This window comes from Rousettus aegyptiacus, unplaced genomic scaffold (genome assembly GCF_014176215.1).
Source record: "Rousettus aegyptiacus isolate mRouAeg1 unplaced genomic scaffold, mRouAeg1.p scaffold_m13_p_10, whole genome shotgun sequence".
Lineage (NCBI taxonomy): Eukaryota > Metazoa > Chordata > Mammalia > Chiroptera > Pteropodidae > Rousettus > Rousettus aegyptiacus.
The window spans coordinates 6,183,863-6,206,157 of record NW_023416285.1 but is presented as its reverse complement, the minus strand read 5'-3'; the positions used below and the strand labels follow the sequence as shown (position 1 = coordinate 6,206,157).

At 45.5% G+C, this 22,295-nt stretch overlaps 2 pseudogenes; one reads left to right on the top strand and one right to left on the bottom strand.

Annotated features, from left to right (window-relative positions):
- Positions 1–15,818: 15,818 nt before the first annotated feature.
- Positions 15,819–15,940, top strand: LOC118609109 (annotated as a pseudogene).
- Positions 15,941–20,583: 4,643 nt separating this feature from the next.
- On the bottom strand, positions 20,584–20,699 carry LOC118609277 (annotated as a pseudogene).
- Positions 20,700–22,295: the final 1,596 nt, after the last annotated feature.

Below are 22,295 nucleotides of genomic sequence, written 5' to 3'. Positions count from 1 at the left end.
AGTTTCTCTGTGCTCACCCCAAAGGCATAGGGGGCCCTTCCCTCCCTCTGTGGGCGGGCCCTGCACCCCTCCCCCTCCTTTTCCTCTGTCTTCCCTGATCCCTGACTCCATCTCCATCTCCCTCTGGGTCACACTTGCTCTGTTTTCTACATCCCGTCCAGCGGGATACGGTTTTTCCAGGCGCAGCATTTGGGTAGCTTAGTTCCTTTCGGCCGCTCGAGTCAAGCTTCATTGTCCCGGTCATGTTTTTACTTGCAGGAAAGCCGACTTCATTTTAATCGTTCACCGGCTCCTGGGGTTATTTTTCAATTGGTTCAAAACCCAGAGAAAAGGGGCTGTGATTAATTAGTGCCCTCGAACTCAATCCACAGGGCTAGAAACTCTTAGAACATTGTTTTTTTTTTTCTTTTTGTTTCAACCTTGAATAACATGAAGAAATGGTCCGCATTGGGTCCCCAAGTCACATAGCGCGCTCCACTAGGTAAGGATCTGTAAAAGGCCCCTATTCGACCATTCTGCAGGTGGTTACCCACTGCCGTAGCATCGTGTGAAGTCGGTTCCTCATTGAGAGCATTGCGAGTGCCCCATCGCAGCTCCAAAACCTGTGTCAGGTGCAGACGAGAACTCCTGCCTGTTTGCTGATTGACTAATTGTTAGCGTACAAAAGGGAAGTGACGCTCCCCGCACTGCCCATTTAGGTCGCTCTCGATTTGGATGGATGTCACGCTTGATAGTTGGCAGCATGCCGGTGTTAAAAGAATGGACAACTGGGGATAAAGAATGCTTCATTTCACTGATTTAGATGAGACATTCATCGAAATTTGATGAATTTAAGTTTCGAATGGCTTGGCAAACTTCTCGCCTTTTGAGTCTCCCGTTTCCTCACCTCTAAAATTAGGGTCTTTGTGGGAATGTCTAAGCTCCCTTCTATTTCAAACACACTCCTTGCTCTATGGTTCAGCTGTATTCTCAGCCCAGCATCGAGAGATGAAAGCAGGAGCCCCCTGCCTTCCCACTCCCCACTGACTTTGGCCGGCAGAAGCGTCCAGCAAGCATTTTCCTCTCTGCAGTTGCTGTTGGGTCAGCAGGCTGTTGAACCACGATATCCAACTCCACTCAAATGATCCCCCACTGAGTTTTTAAATCAACACGGAACAGTTCTGACCCAGCGCGAGGGCGGCTGAAATTGACAATCCAAGAGCGGCTGTGGGAGGTGGCCAGGGAGCATTCTCGATAATCAAAACGAACAAAGATGTTCCTTTCATGAAGGTATCAAAAATAAATCTAAGCCACGGGTTGCTTTTGGAAGAACACCATCTGACCCTAATCTTATCCAATCCCACATTCCACTGTTCCTCCCTCCTTGGCTTGGCAGCTTGCCACAAGGGGGAAGTGAGCCGCCTTGGGTTATAATCTGTCAGGCTCTGCATTTAAATATTACTCACCCAGCTCAGTGTAAGGTACAGGTCACCCCACAGTATTAAGTTAAGTACACTGAGAAATACATTATTTTGGGGGTCACCAGGGTATAATTCAGTGATCAGCAAAAGGATTTCCTGGTTGATAGATGATTCCAGAAGAGGTTATGGCTCGCCTGCCCTAGGAATGATAGCAATAATCCTCTACATTCATATTCTGCTCTGCAGTCTTTGAAGAATTTTCACACCCATTATCTTCCAGAGCATTCTCAGTGGAGTTGACTGAGCACGGGAGAGGGTTAGATGTGGGCTAAGGCACCTATTTCCCGCCGTCCAAGCTGGGTCACCTGGAGTGAGTCACAGCACCTCTCAGATTCTCGATTCATTAACTATGATCAGAAACGCCAATCATATCTGCTTTTTAGAAAATCAAGGAGATCAAATCAGGTGATGTTTGTGCATATGTCTTTTCATTAAACCCCTTAGAAAAGAACCTATTAGATGTGCTCTATAGAAGCAAAATTAAAAATCATGAAAACAGGTCTCAATATACCTTCAAAACCTTCAAAAAAATACATACTGAGCTAAAATTGTTTTTAAATGGTGTTCTTTACATCCCCTTTTGATTGGCACTCATCCACTGGGTACTTTTGCATAAATACTATAAAGTTCCATCTCTACCTCTCAGGATTATTAAGGCACATAAAGATAATCGCTACGTCTATGACTTTAGGTAGAGAACAGAAATGGAGAAGAGAGGTCAGTTTCTCAAATGCCAGATGTCAGTGGCTGCAACCGATGTGATTCCATTAAAGGAGTGAGATTCTGCTGGACCGAAGTCCTGATATAACAGAGCTACATCAGTTGTCAGCGTCCTAAGAAGTGGCGGCAGCTAGACATATTGTCTCTCTAATTCTGACCACGACCCTACAAGGCATTATCATCATCATCAACATCATCCTCATTTTAGAAAGGGATAACTGAGGCTCAGGAAGGTTAAGACATGTGTCCACAACTGGTAAAAAACATAGGCTCACAATCATATATGCCCGAAGCCTTTGTCCATGACCTGCACTGTGTGACATGTCTTCTAAGCAATCGGAGAATAGGGAAGCCCTGGAACAGTTTTTGCTGTTGTTGTTGTTTTGCTAGACCCTGAAAGACCAAGAGAGTGAAACAGTATGAAGAAAGCCAGTTCAGAAGGAGATCACGGCAGGAATACATTACGAATATAGGTTTCAAGTGCACAATTCTATAATACGTCATCTGAAATGAAAGGCCCACCTTGAGATAGATAGAATTATATGTGTGTGTGTGTGTATATATATATATATAGATAGATAGATAGATAGATAGATAGATATAGATATAGATATATCTATATCTATCTATCTATCTATCTATCTATCTATCTATCTATCTATATATGTATATATATAGCTTTAGAGACATCGAGGAGTCCAGTCTAGCTAGAGAGGCAGCTGGTGGTGGGCTGATCATTACCAGAATTTTTGACATAGTCTGAGTTTTAATATGCTGAAGGGAAGGAAGGCAGATGACTTCTTAAGATCCCATCCTCAAAGAATGCCCAGCTCTTTACCCCTATAGCCCTCCCTGCCACCACTCCAACGGCTCTGTTGCCTCCAGTTATCCTCGCCCGCCTCCGACTGAGTTCCAATGTAGATTTCATATTTAGAATATGTACCTGATTATTCATTAAATGGTGAATGAGACCATCTCGTGGTATACCAGCACTCTGTTTTGGTTTCGTTCGGTTTCCATCTCTGCCTCTAGGATAGAAACAGCAACCTCACATGCCAATGTCGGCAGAACCCCATGACATCGCCCCTGGAAAAGATCAAGTAGAGCATTGTGCTTGCAAGCTAGCAGCAGCTGGGAAGCTGTGGGCTTTCGTGCTCGGTTTTTATGTTGACTATGATGCCCTAAGATGCTTTACTATATAGCGTTCGTGTACAATAAGGTACAATCATCAAACACACAAGAGATGGACGAATGAGGATAAGCATGATAGGGGGAAGTGAGACAAAGGCCCCAATGAATAGTACCTATAGCATACCTACACCTTCTTTTGTATTGAAAAGAAATGCGCTGTCAATACGCGGGTCTGTGACTTCCACTTGTGCTACGGAGGCACCTGGCTGCAAACAGGTGAAACCGACTCGGCCTGAGGTTCTTTGCATTTTCCCGTGGTGTCCATTGTCACGTCTCCTCTTTTACTTCCGATCTTGTTCATTTGAGTCTTTTTTCTCTTTTTTCCTTAGTGAGTGTAGCCAGAGGTTTGTCCATTTTATTAACCTTTTCAAAGAACCATCCTTTTTTCTTTTTTGCATTAATTTTTTCTGTTGTCTTTTTGTTCTTAATTTCATTTAATTCTCCAACTTTTATTATTTCTTTTCTTCTTCTGACTTTGGGTTTCATTTGGTCTTCTTTTCCTAGGTCTTTATGATGTAATATTTGGGATTTTTCTTATTTCTGGAGATAGGCCAGTAATATGAACTTCCCTCTTGTTACTGCTTTTACTATATCCCAAAAGTTTCGATGTCACGTTGCCACATTCGTTTATCTCTATGTATCTTTTGCGCCCTCATGTCATTTCTTCTTTGACTCAGTAATTCTTTAGTTGCATGTTGTTTAATCTCCACATATTCGTGCTTTTTCCCACTTTCTTTCTGCAGCTGACTTCCAATTTCAAAACATTGCATTTGGAGAATATGTTTGGTATAATTTCAGTCTTCTTAAATTTGTTGAGGCTGGCTTCATGTTCCAACCTGTAGCCTGTTCTTGAGAATGTTCCACGAGCATTAGAGAGGCATGTATATGATCTGGTTTTCTGAAATGAAAGGCCCACCCTGAGAACATCATGCTAAGTGAAATAATCAGACAGAAAAAGTCAAGAACCGTATGATTTCACGCATATGTGGGATATAAAACTGAAAGCAACTAAGGAACAAATAAGACAAACAAAAAACTCATAGAAACAAACAACAAGACAGTAGTTACCAGAGAAAAAGGGGATGAGGAAGGTAGAAAAGGGTAAAGGGGTTCAAATATATGGTGAAAGAGGAGGTTTGACTTTGAGTGGTGAACACATAATACAAATACAAATACAGATGATGTATTATAGAATTGTGCACTTGAAACCTATATAATTTTATTAACCAATGTCACCTCAATAAATGTAATTTAAAAAATTTGAAATCAACTCTGCTTAATTTAATAGAAGCATTCTAGTTGCTCAGAGAATCAAAGAAACATTCGAATCATCAGGCTTTGGGAAATACGTGAATCCAGGATACGCGAAGCATTCATTCATTTGTTCATTCCACGCATGTTTGTGAACACCTGCTTTACCAAGAATTCCTCTAGGTGCTGAAAATGTGCTGGAGATGGAGTCTAGGATGTGGCTGCAGAAATTAATGAACCCATTTTCAGGACACAACTGCTAGATGCTCACATCCTGGTGCCTTCCGTCCATGCGAGGCCCTGTTCAAGGTTCAATTCCCATGAAAGAGTTTGAATGCCCCAGCTTAGAGGAAGTGCCCACCTTCTTGGCCAGCGTTAGAAAGGAAAGGGAAGAGTGAGATTGTATAACAAGCCTTAATGGACCACCTCGAGCATATCCACAGTGATGAAAAGGTATTACTAGAAGAAAAAGGTGTTTTCATCAAGAGACAAGGAAAAGGATGCTGAGAAGGAAAAGATAATTGTAATTCTTGACCACCGTTCTACGTCAAAGGGTAGAATGAGATCACACATACAAAGACATCTATTCACTCTCAGGTGCAAAAAGTACATGTTTGATAAATAAACAACAAGAAAAATAATTTGAAAATCCATCCTCTATTTAACTAGACATCACACTGGTTTTGTTAACCTACAGAGGTATGTTCAACCTGTCAGAATTAAGGTATCAGATTTAAATTATTTATGAAATTTGGGAGGGCATTAATAAAAGTATCTAAAATGAGGAAGTATCAGTTCTATTTTTTCCCATGCTGGTTAGACATCACTTCAATTGGTTGAACATTTAATTAGCACACGCCACACGCCAAATCCTTGGAGTGATGCACTCATATTTTGAGATCTCAGCACACAATATTCGAGAGTGGAAACAAGTAGATTATAAACAAGTCTAAAAACTATGACATATGTGAGATGGTTAAAAAAAATGAGGACATCTGGCCTGAAATCACAGTATTATGCACATAAAATTATATGCAACTCTAGTTGAGGCAGAGCCTTCCTCTTGAAAAGGAGAGAAAGTGTCAAGCCAATACCTTGTGGCTTCTGCAAGAGACATCTTTGAGCCCAGGGCAGGAGAGTGACTTGAGTGCAGGTGGCTTTGCCATTAGCTAGACGACCTACTGTGTTGTCTTTCACAGAAGAACCCCAATATGTCTCATCTTTGGACTGAAAAGATTAAAAACTCTTGCTTAGTATCTCTAACCCAAAGAACTTAGAAATGAGTTTTCTTCTGAGCTGCAGAAAGAGAAGAGAGAGTACTAATGTGGACCAAACACATCCTCGAGCTTCTCCATGTGGCCCGAGTTTTCTTACAACATGGCAGCTGGGGCCAAGGAGACAGCCAGGTGAAGACTACTTAGCATTTTAAGACCTAATATTAGACTTAATGGAGAGTCTCTGCCCCCACATGCTATTCATTGGGATGGAGTCACTAATTCAAGGAGAGGAGGGTCAGCCTCCACACCCCAATGAGAGAAATGTCAGAGAATTTTCAGACTTGTTATAAAAATCGCCACAGTCTGGCCTCTAGCCGCACATATATGCATCCCTCGCACACAAATATTACCCGAGACATCTCTGGCTTCTAAGCAGTTGCATTGATTATTGCATCAAGCCTAAGATTTAATCACCAAATTTCCATAAAATGGAAATGACGCTTTCTCCAACGACATCACACGGCTCCGCTAAGGATCACATTACGTGTATGTGTATGTACACACATACACACATATACATCGCACGTATAATGCACACACATAAAATCATGACACCTTTTTCAAAATAGAAACTCTTAATTATACATAAAGCACCTCATGCAATTTTGATGTCTCCTTCTAGGTGATTAATTCTACAAAAATTTACAATCCTCGTCTTCTTGCTTGCACCCTTTCCCACATACACTCACTACACTTTTAGTTCTTTTGGGAATATAAAGCAAACAATTTCACCAAGAAATTATATCAAGAAGCTAATTAACATTAAACCTTGTATGACATAAGCATCAAACAAGAAGCGTTGTTTTTAGACACCGAGATTTTCTAGGCAACCTCCAAGTGTTAATGCGTTTAACCTCAACCATCGATTTCTTGTTCTGAGATGGCATTTAAGACATTGAAATATGTCTCCTTCTGAATCTGCCCTCCCAGCACTTCTGAAACTTCGCTGTATTTTGCTGAGTTTGGGCAGTGGCCAGAAAAATGTCTACTCTGAGACAAAGATGGCTGGTTATTTCCTCAGTATCTATTTTCCCATTCTCCTGAATAATGAAGATTTCAGCTGGGCGCAGGGCCATCTAGCTAAAGAGTTCATTTCCCAATTTTCCTTAAAGCTAAGTAGAACCGTGCAACTATATTCTGGTCAATAGTATGTGAGTGGAAGTGCTGAGTTGTTACTTCAGGTTCTTAATGTACATTGAGCATGTCCTTTCTTTCTCTTTTCACTCCCTGTTGGGTGGAATGTAGATGTGATTGTGGGAGCTCCAGCAGCCAAATTAGACCATGAGGTGGAAACTACATGCTGAGGACGGCAGAGCAATAAGCAAGCCTGTATCAGCTTGACTTGGTATAGCTGACTGCTTATTCTCAAACAGTTACCTAAGAGAGAAAATTTTTTTTTTTTTTTTTTTTTTTTAGTCTGGCTTGACTATTTATAGCCGAATAAAAGAAACAGACTCATTCAGACCCAGGCCCAGGGATACTCAGCAGTGGCCCTACCTCCCTTTCTTGCACTATGATTTCTTATCTTCCCGCCCTCCAGAAAGTCATAGCCCACCCAGTGGCTGTTACCTACACGCTATCTGACCCTCATTTTCCACCAAACCTCTCTCAGATTTTCCAGAGGGAAAGAGCTTAACGACTCTATTGATTGACACTTTTTTCCTAGTCTTTTTGTGTATATAATGGACCTTCCAAAATCCTGTCAACAGGAATAAGAGTGAAGATACTTACGACTAGAAAGTTCCAGGCAACAAGCAATCAGAATGGACATCCCTCAACAGCAACCACCTAAGCCACTGTCCTACCCAGCAGCACAGCCACTGGCGCCTACCTGCCGATTCCTGCAGAGGAGGAGAACTGCCTCCTGGCCTCGTCAATTCTTTAGCCTCCGTCCTTCTTCATAGTACAATGCTGTAGTAGAGATTTTAAAAGAAAAGAGAAAAGAAGAAAAAAGTGACATTACAATTAGAAGATGGATGTCGTCCTTAATTAAATTATACCAACATGTGTGATCATAAAATGGACCATCTAGCTAAAGAGTTTATTTCCCCATTTTCCTAGAATATCTCTTCTAGGTTTCATATCTGCCTATGGCATCCGCAGACACATTTTTATATACTCAGACTTGCTATAGACGACTAACGATAGCCCTTGTGCTCTTGGTTTTAAATCATGACTGGCACATCAAGAAACTACACACCGCGGTGACAAGCAATCCTGCAATTAGCAAAATACTTCAATGCTCAAGTGGGAACACAGCGTTCGCACAAACGAGGCACACTGGTATGCTGAGCCGTAACCGTCACAGCAGGATGAAAGGACCGGCATCATAAGGAATGGACATTTCGCCCTCGGTGACATGACAGCTATTTTGACTATCTCGATTTAATTCAAGTGTGTAGTCACCAAGTACGTCTCCTGCACCAAGTGCTGACTCTACCAGGTGTCAGGGAGATGAAGGTGACAAAGACAAGGTCCGGACTTTCAAGTGGACAAACGGATGATCGAGAAGCCTGTGATTCTCTGTAAATACCGTAACGGGACATGTCTAGAGAGTGTTACGGAAAGGCAGATGAGGCGAGAATCCCCCCTGCCTAGCATCGAGCTGCCTAGAAAGGCTCAGGAAAGTCACACGAGAGTCAGATTGTCAAGGGCAAGTTGGTCCTCACCCGGCAGGCAAGGAAGGGAGATCACAGAAGACAGTGGCATCGACAGAGGCAAAGTGTGCGCGGATGGGGAAAGGCCTGGCATCTGGCGGAGGGCTCCGGCAGGTGATGCAGCCGCAAGGTGTGTTCTGAAACCCTGGGGCAGGTCCGAACCCCCCAGGAGCTCGTAGGAAGCGCCATGCCGGCGCCCGCCGGGAATATCAACTCAGAACTTCCGGAAGTGGATCCGGGCATCCACGTCTGCAAAACCTCCCATGGGGATGCTCACGTGCAGCCAAAGACAAAAACCACTGCCCTGGATCAGACCTAGAAGGGCTGCAAACGTCACCCTGAAGGAAGTGCTGCCCTCCGGGGCATGGGAATCCGAGGCAGTCCTGCCTTCAGCATCTGCGGGTGTAGATGGCAAACACCTGTGTGAGGCCGTGTGCTGCCATATTGCCCGGGGGTAGCAGGTAAGGGACCAAGGAATGCATGATCTGGAGAAAATCCAGTGTCTCAATGAGAGACAGAGCTAAGCTCCCCTGGGAGAGAGGAACACCCCAACCTGTCCTGTGAAACTGCCCTACCTGTAGCCAAGTAGATTCTTAAAACATACGTTACTTCCCTGTACCTCAGTCAATTGCGCACCTTCTCCTAAGACGATGGCGAACTCTTGTGGCTGGGAAGCATTAAAATGAAGAGCTAGCACTCTGGCAGCGCTCACCCTGCGTGGGGTGGTAGGGGGGGGGTCTGAGCACGAGGGGTGTCGTAACTGTAATTCTCGTCACCTCGGAAGGTACGTACTGAACCCCATGTTCCAGAGAAGGTGTTCGAAGCAGAGCCAGGGCTGGGACCAGAGCGCCTCACTTGCCTTCCTGAGAAGGGGCTGAGAGCAAGAAGGTGGAGGTGGCAAGAAGCGAGCCAGGGAACTGTGCTCACGGCTCCCGCTCGGAGCCACCGCCAGGCGCCTCGTCTGCGCTTTTTGTCTCTGAGGAAACTGGCACAATGCCAGGCAGATAGCAATCAAAGGTGGAGGTAGGGAGAGCTGAGGAGGAGAAAAAGGTGGACGAGGAAGGGAAAGAAGGAGACAAGAGGGAGGCTAAGAGAGAGAGATGCTGCAAAGATTTTTAATTTGGCAAAAAAAAAAAAAAAATCCTCATCACCTTTCCAGCATGTGCCGCCCCAGAAAGCATCTCAGGTCTGCTGTCTTAGGACTGATTCTCAGGGACACACAGCGGGGAGGTGTCTCAGGTCATACCCTGCTGCCAACAGGACAATGAGAAGGGGCTGGATGTGCCGGCCACCCCAGAACTGCAGAGAGAAATCGTGGGAACTTGGAAGTTCGGGAGGTCTCGAGGCCACTCTAAGGCTCAACAGCTCACCAGAAGGACACGCGGAATCCAGCACACCTGTGAGACTCGCGGTTACGGTGCGGGGCAGGAGGATACAGATGAACGTCAGAAACGGGAAGGGGCACGGGGCAGGGGCCGAGGGAGCCCCAGGTGCGAGCTCCCCATCGCATTCACGGGCGGGGCTTACTTCCCCCAGCACCTGTAAGCAGCATCACACGTGGAGTACCTCCAATCGGGGCGGTGCACCTGAGCCTTCGTGTTTAAAACTCTTATCAGGGGTTGGTTACATTGACATGGCTGGCTGCCCACATTGATGACCTGAGTCTTCAGTCCTTCCAAAAGGTCAAGCTCACATTGCATGGCCAGAGACTCCCACTGTCAGCGTAGACGACCTGGTGTGGCCCGAGGCCTCCAGGTAAACAGAGAACATCCCAAGGGCTCAGAGGTTATTTCCAAGCAGCCAGTCAAGGGCTGCAACTTTCTGCGGGCAAGGTCAGAGCCAGCCCCACCTTGGAGCTCGGAGAGGGTTCACACCTCGATGTTACAACTTCCTGGCTGAGTGACCTCGGACAGTTTCCTCGAGCTTTCTGAATTTCCTTCGATTCGCTTACAACCTGGATATAAATGTCACATAACTGTAGGCAGGATAATGTGAGGTTAAGTGTCAATAGGATGTTACAAACTACAAAAGCAGGAAAAATTAGTTATGTCCTGCCTCAATCCAAAATGAACCAGAGGCTGTTCTTGGGGGGAGGTGGTAGAAATTGCAATACCGGGGACTCACGCCCCGACCTAGAGAAATTCCATTTCTGCAGAAACACACTCATCGCTCTGCTCAGCCCGCATTTATTGGGTTCCTATGGGGGCCAAGTCCGAGGGATACAGGGGTGAGAAGGTTCTGTTTCTGAGCTCTTTTTCTCTCCTTAACTAATGCTTTTGTTTTAAAATACTCTAAATAATGACACACATGCTTAGGACGCTGCTGGCACTTGGAATATACTTCAACGCCTGGCATCAGACAACTTGGAGGAGGTGTTTTAAATACACTGTGCTCTCTTGCAGATGTTTTGAAAGCTGCTGTTTTCCAAGATTTAAAAGCAGCATATTTTTCTTTGATGCTTTATATCTCATGGAACTCAAAAACCCCTCAGTCTTCAAGTCTTACGGCCTATGTAGTCAGTGGTAATAATTCACTGATCCAACCAGTATTTATCAAGCACCTACTATGTGCCATTGGTGTGGCAGGCACATAGAAAAAAAAAAAAAAAATCAGTGAGCAAACAGGCTCTTACTCGCCCCGCCTAGATGGAACTAAAATTCTTAGAGACTCAGAATACCAGCTTTCGACGGTTATGAACTGAGCGCAAATTGCTTACCAACTGTGAGACCCGGGACACAAACCCACAGCAGCCTGTGTCATCATTTTGAAATGGAGCCGGTAAGGCCAACCTCCTGGGCTTATTGCGAACATAAACTGAGCGACAGCGGGAAAGCACCTAGGACGATCTTGGCTGCTGGACGCGAGTTACGTCCCCTTCCGGGACCCCGTGCTATCTCGACTATACACACAAGGGGAGAGGGGCATTATTAGCTGTTAGGTTGATTTGAGGCACGAAATGCTCATCACCGGACAAACTCAGAAATAAAAGCCACATCGGGTGTTTTGATCAGATTGCCTGCCTCTTTGCCCTTCCCCATACAAAGGTCAAGAAGGCAGTGTGAGGTGGAGAGAAAGACTTCAGGCAGTGATCGAGAGACGGGATCTTAATTCTAGCTCCTCCGACAGTAGCTGTGTGGCTTTGGGCGACTCGCTTTCCCTCTCTGAGTCTCCATGCCCAAATGGGGGGCTGCTCTGGAGGGTTTTTTTTTTTAACTACCTTGACGTAAAGCCAGGACCGAGAACTTCCGGGCTTCTCCTTCAGCTCTACCATCCTAGGACAGAGCTCGCCAACTCAAATGCCTACAGAGACCAAGCAGGTAACGGAAGTGCGAGGCCAGGTGCCCGCAGTGGGATGCCCTGTGGCGAACACGGCACGAGATTCCTGCCGGACTAGCGCTTCCGTGTGGGCACGGGGCTGGGGATCCCGGGCTGCCAAATCATCCTTCCTCGCAAGAAGCTGGACATCTTGGCGGGGGAAAGGGGGTGCGGGGAGGAGGAGAAGGAATGCACACACGAAATCTCCAAAATTTTAAATGGTGGCCCAACCGTAACTTTTTTCAGCTTTATTTTAATGTTGTATGATAAGCAAAAACAAAAGTCAAAACAGAACCCCCAACCAGAAAGCCATTTGTGCCCTGGGAACCCCAAGGGCCACTAGTCATTGACCCCCGTTCTCTGAGACTATGCACAGACTCGGTTCTCGGCACGTGAAGGCCATGATGGAAACGTGGGCCTCGGAGTTTCTATATATTTTCTTCTACCTCTGTTTCTTTACCACCCCCCACCAGGAATCATTTTACACGTTCTCCCCGTAATAACCCCCTGTTCAATTTTAATACCACGGATGTGAGGTGCATCCGCTTATGCACCCTGTACGCTTTGTGTATAAAGAGAGCACGTTGGCTTCACCCACCCCCCCAAAAAAAATCCTTTTTGCAAATGTAAACAAATCGAGCATCTCGACCAGGACAGGGAGGTTTCTAAAGTCTGCCCTTGTGTTCTCCGCTCTGCACACCCCACTCCATACTGCACCCCTCCCCTTCTAAAAGAGAGCTGGAGCGAGGCCAGAGGACCGTGACGTGCTGCTTTCGGGGACCGCGCACCCTCGCCGAGCCGGTTCTCACCCCACGCTGACCTCGCAGAGTCACGGAGTGACACCAAGGCTGGGGGCTGGCGAACGCTGCACTGTGCCACCCAGACCCTCCTCCTGGGAAGACCTTGTCACTGGGGATGGGCCACCTTCAGCTGTCAGCCCCTTGAGGATGGTCTCAGGCTGCTCATAGCCAGTGATCCGTGAGGTCGCTCCAGTGTGCCCCGCGGGTCTGGCCCCAGCTGCTGCTGGGCCGGCACCCTAACCACCTCTGCCTCTGCCCGCTCCTTCCCCGTCCTCGTCTGCAGACCTGGAGCCCAGAAACACACCTGTGCACACACCCTGCTCGCCAGACGCCGCTTTGGAATCTGCCTCCCAGGGAGCTCAGACGACACAAGCGGTTGTGCGAAGGGTGTGTTCCACGATGGGCTTCCGAAGCTTCGGGCACTGCCACAAGCAGCGTCAACTGCACTGGCAGCTGGAGTTGTCCAGAGTCCACGCTGGACATGCCCGGCACGAGGACCCCTGACCACAACGCGGAGCCCCCAGTCCAGAGCCGACCAGAGCGCTGACTCAGAAACAGGGCCTTGTGCAGTGTGCTTCCTCTGTTTTTGGGGGTTTTGTTTTTGTTTTTGTTTTTGTTTTTTGTTTGTTTGTTTGGTGCATCCAACACTTTCTATTTCTGCTCCGGGAGACCTGCATAACTGACCCCCCTAAGTGATTGTCTCTCCCTCGACATGCAACTGAATCCATTCAACTTTGGGATCACTGTTTGGTGATCTTTATTTCTTACTACTGAACATCACAGACCACAGAGGGCCCATCACCCTCACGAGCCCATGACCTCATGTCTCTCTTGGGTTCTCCAGGCCTCTTCTGGGAGCTAATGAAACTTGTCTCTCCTCTGTCCCAGACATTCTGGCTTGCCTACAGAGTAAATAGCAATCAGACTAATGCTAGTTACTGTCTTTTTTAATTATAAGCCTTCCTAGATTCTTTATATTTATTATCTTATTTAATCCTCAAAACAAATTCATGAGGTAGGAATTATTATGCCCAGGGTACAGGTTAGGAAAAGAGAGGTGCTTTAACACACTCAATAGCAAAAAAGCAAACAATCCAATTAAAAATAAGCAGAAAATCTGATCAAACATTTTTTTAAAGACAACAGACAAATGGCCAATAGGTACATGAAAAGATGCTCAACATCACTAATCATCGGGGACATGAAAATCAAAATCACAATGAGATATCAGCTCACACCTGTTAGGATGGTTATCGTCAAAAAGCCAAGAGATAACGTGTTGGCAAGGAGGTGGATAAAGGGTCACCCTTGAGCACTGCTTGTGAAAAGGTAAATTGGTGCAGCCGCTATGGAAAACGATATGGAGGTTCCTCAAAAAATTAAAAATAGAACTACCATATGATTCATCAATCCAACTTCTGGGTATATGTCCAAAGGAAAAGAAAAAAAATGTTCTTAAAGAGATATCTGCACTCCCATATCTACTGCAGCACTATTCGCAACAGCCAAGGTATAGAAACGACCTGTGTCCATCGACTGATGAATGGATAAAGGAGATGTGGTACAGATACACAATAGGATATTATTCAGCCTTGAGAAAGACATCCTACCACATCATCATTACAAAAAGAAAGATAAGGAGGGAGGGAGGGAGGGAGGGAGGGAGAGGAGGGAGGGAAGGAAGGAAGGAAGGAAGTCCATACTGAAGGCAACGTCCTTCAATGCTTCCTTCCCGCCCTTCTCTCATCTCCCCTCCCCCCTCCCGCCCTCCCTACCCTCAGCCCTCCCACTCCCTCCACGCCGCCCCTCCCTATCAAGAAAGAAAAGAGAAATGGTAACTATGTGACATGATGCAGGCCTTAGCAAATGCTTTGGTGGTAATCATTTTGCAAAATATATTTTGCAAAACAACCCATAGTACATCTTAACTTCACACCATGTTATACGTAAACTATATCTTGATAAGGCTGGAAAAGAAAAGACGCAGCCAGTAAGTGGCAGAGCTAGGATCTGGACACTGTAGGACTCAGGCCCCAGCTAAGGAACCGATACGCCACCAACGGTCTCGGTCTTTCTCCTCATGCCTCAGCTGCTGCTCTCAAGACAGGTTCTGTAAGTAAGGACACTTCCAAAAGTCCCCCGGGAGAAGTAAAATCGCCCCAGGTTGAGGGCCACGGGACTCACTGCAAGACGAGGTTTGACTTCAGTCCCATGAGTCGGACCCCCATCTCGTCACACACTGCCCCTTGTGTGACTCCCCCTCTCAGCATCTTCCTCGGGAGGCTGGCCTCTTGACATCCTCCGAACAAGCGAGTCTCAGCTAAGGGGCTCCTGGCTCCTGGCTCCTGGTGGGAGACCGTGGGACCCCGCCCAGGCCAGCCCCGCGTTTTAACTGACGCCTCCTACCCCGTGCTGGTGGGTGGCAAGGCCTCCCCATGCTCAGAGAAATCCCGTTTACGGTACGAACACGACACGCACCATTACCTTTAATACTTAGTGTGCCTCGGTGCCAAACCCACTACTTCTGGACTGGGAAGTTTCTCAGACCAACTTTTCATTTTTAAGAAGGCACCCAGCATGTGAACATTCATTATTTTATTCCTACTGAGTCTGTCAAGGGCTGTTTGAAAAGCCAGCATGAAGGGCCACATAATAGGCTTAACTTTGCAAAGGGTCACGTAAATGGCTCATTGACACATCTCCCGGGCCTGGCAAAGCCGGTAGCCAAGCTCCAGCAGAGCCCGAAAATGAATGTCCCCGCACTCTGGTTCCAGGGCTCTGAGCCGCTGTCCCCCCCTGCGCCCCCCCCCCCCCCCACACACCGCTTGGCAGTGCAGCTACTCTCTAAGCCCAACTCCCTCCTTTCTTCATCTAGCGAAGAAAAAAGGAGAAGCAACACTTCAGCCCTCGGCTTCCTCCAGGTGTGACTGTCGCGCAGATCCACCTGAGATGGAGTAGCACAGGGGGCCACGGTCCACTGGTTACCCCGCAGCATGCAAACACCTGCGTCTGGGGCGGCCGTCCGTGGGGAAGGAGCCGCCACACTGCCGTCCCTCAGACATCAGCCTCGCTTTCGCCGTGCGCCCCAGCACATCCCCTAACGTCGCGAGACTGTCCTTTCTCTTCCGGATATTAGAATATGAATAAGTCCACGGCCACGCCACCCCGAACAAGCCTGATCCCATCGGATGATCTCGGAAGCTAAGCAGGGTCAGGCCTGGTTAGCACTTGGATGGGAGACCACCTAGGAAGACCAGGTGCTGTAGGCGTAAATAAATACAAATAAAGAATAAAAAATAAAAATAAAGGATTGTAAGCTGATGAGGTCCTTGCAATCTGTGAGGTCAACCAAGGGTTGCCTTGCCTAAAAATAAATGAATGAATGAATGAACGAATGAATATTAGTAATATCTGGGGGTTTTGTGTGCCATTGAAAAGATTAAATATGTTAACACAAAGTGTCTAGAAGTTTCTCATTGACCTGGTAGCTCCTGGGTATTAATACAATGGTGGCGATAATAAAATGTGTGAGGCTCTTTGACCCAAGAGTGTACCCTGAATCTCAAAATCGTTTCTGGCCCCAGAGAACTACGAGTGCCTGGAAGGTAATGTCCTCAGTCCTTTGCTCGTGCTCTTGAGATCAGAGTCACTCTTGAGTTTCTCTTTTGGATGCAGTCTCGTGCATCTGGTTCCTGTTCCTTCTTGCCTGGGGTGACTCTACAAGATTCCAGGAAGTTCCCAGGAAGAAAGTAGTCCAAACGGCACCCGGATATTAAACCTGAAAGCCTGCGATGACCCTGAAACTGCCTTCCAAAATGCGCCCCGCACACAGACACACACAGACACTGACACATACGTACACATAAATGCGCATACACATGCGTATACACACATACATACATATACACATGCACGTAAACACAAACACACACCACTTATGCATGCATACACATACACACGCTCAAATCGACGAAGAAAGGAACAACCTTTCTCCTCCCTTCTGAGTCCCGACAAGCTTCGCGTCTGCTCTGGAATGGCAGAGGGCGCTAAGGTAATGCCTCAGTGTCCTCTGATGGCCATCGACGACGTTTTGAACTCGTCCACAAGCAAAACTGCGCTCATGGAGGACCCATGAGTTGCCGTCAGCGCTGGCCAGAATGCACCATCGACTACACATCAATAATCTACGTGAAAACCATAGAGTTGTAGGAGTTGTTACTGTTCTCATCCCAATTTCCATATTGAAAAAACTAAGGCCCAGCGCAATAAAGGAAGTACCCCAATGTGGGGCGGAGGGGGGGGGGTGGTCAAATGTTTACTTCAATCTCAGCCTCTAACTGAAAAGTCCAATATTTCTTCCGTGATATCACGTGGTTTCTCAGTCTTTTTTTTTCTCCCAAATCTTTTTAACACTGATTTAACAGGTCTCCAAAGTGGAAAGCCCTATACAGGACAGTGGACTGGACACTGTCACTCGCTGGACGGGAACTTGATGATAAGTATTGAGGTCCGGTCAAGATGGCAGAGTAGGTAAATGCTGAGCTCACCCCCTCCCACGATCACGTCAAAATTATTCGGCTGAGAATAAGAGCAGGATGATCTCTATACGCTATCAGACCCACGCAGATTTGGGGTCCCCGAAGGAATCAGAAGATACGGGATAGGAAAGCATGCTGGACACACACACACACACACACACACACACACACACACACACAAATAGAACCATCATGATCTGTTACAATAAAAAAATTGAACACTTGCAAGATCTTACACCTCCCTGCAGCCCTCTAAAATTCTCAAATGTATTATCACTTGTGGGACACAAAAATGTTTCCTGTATAGTCCAGAGCTGTCCTGACGGTGTTCTGGTGACACTCTGTCCCCCGGCCGTTCTTCCTGCCCCTGCCATCCCTCTGCTCTCTGCGCACATCTGGAATTCTGGAATCGCTCCGGCGCCTCCTTCCCACAGTCCGTGGGGAAGATGCTGGCAGAGACGAGCCCCCGCAGGGTCTGCCCGCCGTGGCCCAGCGCCGGTCTTCAGGGTGCCAGTTTTCTGAAATGCTGCTGCTGTCCCATGAAGCCTCTACGGAGGGCCTTCCGGATGGCGAGGCGCAGCAGGGCTGCTTTCCTGTGCCCCCGCTTCACTTCCTGGTCTAAGGGAATCGCCGAATGTGGATCTGCAATCCTTCACCCAGAACAAACTGAGCTGCTGCTGAAAGATAAACTACAGAAAAGGAGGAACGATGCTACACAAACCTCACTCTCTCAGAGCCGGCTCCGGTGGGGGTAGATCAGTGCGAGTGGCTTGAACATGTGATATGGTGAGCGGAAGATGGGAACTAAAGTCAGGTGATGAAGAAGGAAGTCCGATTACTGTGGAGAGGATGGAAGAAAGAGTTCGTTCTCTTTCAAGGAAGACATGATGGCTAATGAAACCGTACAAAAGCAGCACCCTGCCTGTCACCACTGTACCCAGAGAGAGCAACACACCGCCTAAGCTTCTCAGGTACTTCAAACCAGCCGTGATGAAATATGCTGCTGCGGCAACGTGGAAGGTCGAAGAACAGCTTCGGTTACATTGTTAAACTTGATCTGCTCAGCTAAGCTGTTCCAAATACATACTGACATCTCACTGCTCAGCTAAGCTGTTCCAAATACATACTGACATCTCACTGCTCCTGTCATTCCTCCACGTAAGGTCCCAGCACTGAGGACAGCCCCAAAACCAGTAAAGGAAAACGAAAGAGTTCATTGTCCCCTGCTTTGCTTTGGCTACATTTTGCCCTCAGTTATTAAACTTTACAGACAAGGGCTTTTTCGTTATCTCAGTCTTCATCGCAAACATATACGTTTCTGTCCAGAATGTATACAAGCAGGACTAAGACTCAGTGGCATGAGGATTGTTCAGTGGCAGACCCGCGGCTGGACTCTGATGTGCAGGCTCCAATTTTAGTGCCTTTTCCCTGAAGCCTCTGTTGTGAGCCCTGTTGGACCAGCCTCTGCTCGAGCCTCCCCGGACTGGCAGGCATGCCGCAAGGAGCCAATATTTTTAGTTTTGTTTTTTTTAAGCACCACTGAGGTACTGAATTGTTCAAGGGCTAAGCAACTTTTCAAACATTATAAAGGCTGTATGCTTCGACTCCATTCAGTCTCAAACATTTCTTGCATCTGGATAAATAGGCCAGACTCATGTTTTGTTTTTTTTTTTTCTCAGAACATGGGTTTTATGTTACTAACAGTGGAGATTCAAAGGCAGCTCCGAAGTTAGTGCTGAGGGGAGGTCAAAGAAACGACTCTTTGGACAGTGCGCCAGTTGCATGCTCATTACCATACTAATGCTGTCCCTGCAAGCCTTCAGGGACATCCTCCTATATATGCAAATGTGCACTGGGAAAAATGAAAAAGTATGTAAATGACACAGAGGTTATACTGGCCTATTAACATCACAAATCCCCATTTACAGCCCACTTTTAATTTAAGTGATCTTTCTATTAGGAGGACCACTTATGAAGTTAATCTGGAACAAAATCACAGCATGTCAATTAAAATGGTGTGACAGTGAGACCACCATCAATTTGTAACTCTTAGCAGATGTCTTAATTAGGCGACTCAGCGGCAGGTTGACACTGTGAAAGTCATTTTCAAGTTTGCATCTGAGGGCTCTCTTCTCTTCAAACTCTTTCTCTCTTTCTTCTTTTAGTTTAAATCTTAGCTACGATGAGGTTTCCCTTTGTGCATTTTTCTCCCAAAGACTTATTCCTTGTCCTCTTTTCTTCTTACTGTAAGAGTATTCCAGAGAGAATATTTCACCCCATAGGAGCTAGAGCACTGCAAACTTTGATTTATTTGAAGTCTTTTGTGTTATCTAAAATATTCATTTGAAATTTGCATTCTCCTTCTTAAAATAGCCAGGCTTATTTTAACATAAAAATTTGTTTAAAACTATATACTGTCTAGTAAATATCGAGGCCAAGTAATTCTGCATCTTTGTGTATTCTTGGCTTACGCTTTGTGGGGTAGGGCCACACGTTTCTCATTTTGGAAACCCCAAGTTTAATGTAAAGAGAGTTTTGGAACCATTCAGATCTGAGTTGAAGAGCTGACACTGTTACTCATTAAGCATAGACTCAGGGCAAGTTGTGTAAACCAGATGAGTGAGTTTTCCAAGGCTAGAGATTGATTTTTTTCCAGGTATATTGAGATAATTGGCATATAACATTGTATAATTTTAAGGCGTCCATTATGTTGATTCGATACACTTATATATTGCAAAATGATCACCACCGTATGTTAGCTAAACACCTGCATCACGTCAGTTTAAGATCTGTGGTTCTCTTAACAACTTTCAGTATACAATGTATCAAGTACATACTGCCATACTGTACATTAGAGTCCCAGAACTTGTTCTTCTTAAAACTGGAAGTTTGTACCCTTTGACAAATATCTCCCTATTTCTCTCTCAGCCCCTATTAATCGCCATTCTGCTCTCTTCTTCTATAAGCATGTGTTTTATATTCAACATATAAGTGATATCATAGAGCATTTGTCTTTCTGTTTTACGTATTGCACTTAGAATAATGCCCTCGAGTTTCGTCTGTGTTGTCACAAATGGCAGGATATTCTTTCTCACGGCTGAATAATAACCCATTGTGTATCTGTGTGTGTGTGTATACATGTGTATACAAACCACACCTTCTTTATTATACATCTGTTGACAGACACAGGTTGATTCCACGTCTTGGCTATTGCAAATAATTCTGCAATGAACACAAGAGCTGATAACCTTGAGATCCTGTTTTCATATCCTTTGGGTATATACTGAGAGTAGGATTGCTAGATCATACGGAAGTTCTATTTTTAATATTATAATCATTATTATTATTATTATTATTATTATTATTATTATTTATGACTACAGCACCTGGTCTTCCTAGGTGGTCTCCCATCCAAGTACTAACCAGGCCCAATTCTGCATAGCTTCCGAGATCAGACATCGAGTTTGTTCAGGGTGACATGGCCATAGCCCACAGCCCATGGCTCCCCTGGGGCGCGAACCCAGGACCTTCTGCGTATAAAGCAGACGTGCTAACTGCTACACTATGGAACCACATCCCTATTTTTAATTTTTTTTTTTTAGAAAGCTCTATAGTGTATTTTATAGTGGCTATCCTAATTTACAGTTCCATCAACAGTGCAAAATGATTCCATTTTCTCCAGTTCCTCGCCAATACTTGTTATCTCTTGTCTTAATAAAACCCTTCTGAGAGGTGTGAGGTGATATCACATTGTGGTTTTGACTTGCATTTTCCTGATTAGTGATGTTAAGCACCTTTTCATGTTCCTGTTGGCCATTTGTATGTCTTACTTGGAAGAATGTCTATGCGGTTCCTCTGTCGTTTTTAAATCAGATTTTATTTTATTTTTTTGCTATTGAGTTGTAGGAGCTCTTTATATTTTGGATATTAACCCCTTATTGGAGATACAATTTTAAAATATTTTCTCCCGTTCTGTAGGTTGCTTTCTCATTTTGTTGATTGTTCCTTTTGCTGTATAGAAGCTTTTTAGTTTGATGTAGTACCAACATTTTCCTTTTTTGTTTGTGCTTTTAGTTTCATATCCAAAAGAGTCACTGCCAAAGCCGTGTTTTCTTCTAGAAGTTTTACTGTTTCAGATCTTACATTTAAGTCTTTAATCCATTTCAAGTTCATGTTTATGAGTGGTATAAGATCTGGATCCAATTTCATTTTTCTGCATGTGGTTATCCAGTTTTCCCAGCACCCTTTTTTTTTTTTAAAGACCATTCTTTTCCCAGTGAATATTCTTGGCTCCCTCGTCAAACAACAGTTGACCACGTAGACTGGAATTTACTTCTGGGCCCTCAATTCTGTTCCATTGGTCTACGTGTCTATTTTTATGCCAGCGTCTTACTGTTTTGATTACTTTAGGGATTCTGCTCCCTTTCCATCCCTATCACCTCACTCAGAACCTGACATCACAATAGGCACCCAGACTTTTTTTAAAAATAAATGTTGCCTTTATGCCTAAATGTGTTTTCATGCTAAAATAAAAATAACAACATCACAGTGTTCTGATGAGCGTTTTAAAGATATGTTTCCCCTTCTTTAAAAAAAAAAAAAAAAAACAACGCCACCCTGTAGAAGTATTTGGTGATTGAAAAATGCCTGAGAAAATTTAGATGCTGTCAAATAAGCGTTTTACGGCTTCCCTCGAAAGAGACTGCGTGACGCGTCGAGTGCGGAACCTAACTAGAAAAGCAGCGCCAAGGTGTCCCCTGGTGTCATCAACCATGAGTCAGAAACCGCGGAAAAGGAGCAGACAAGAAACACGTCCAGGTTCTTGAGCCGTACTGTGTTGTCACAACTACCTGGCCCTGCTACGCATCACACAAGCGGCCTCAGGGCGCTCTGAAGGGGTAGGCAGAGGTGGCTGTGTTCCGGTGAAACTTCGTTTACCAACGCAGGCGGTGGGTTGGTCTGACCCCAGGCTGTGTGGACTGGGCCAGCATATGTCATTATGTCATTTTATTGCACTTCATTTTACTGTACTTTGCATATATTTTCTTTTTTAACGAATTGAAGATTTGTGGTAACCAGCAGCAAA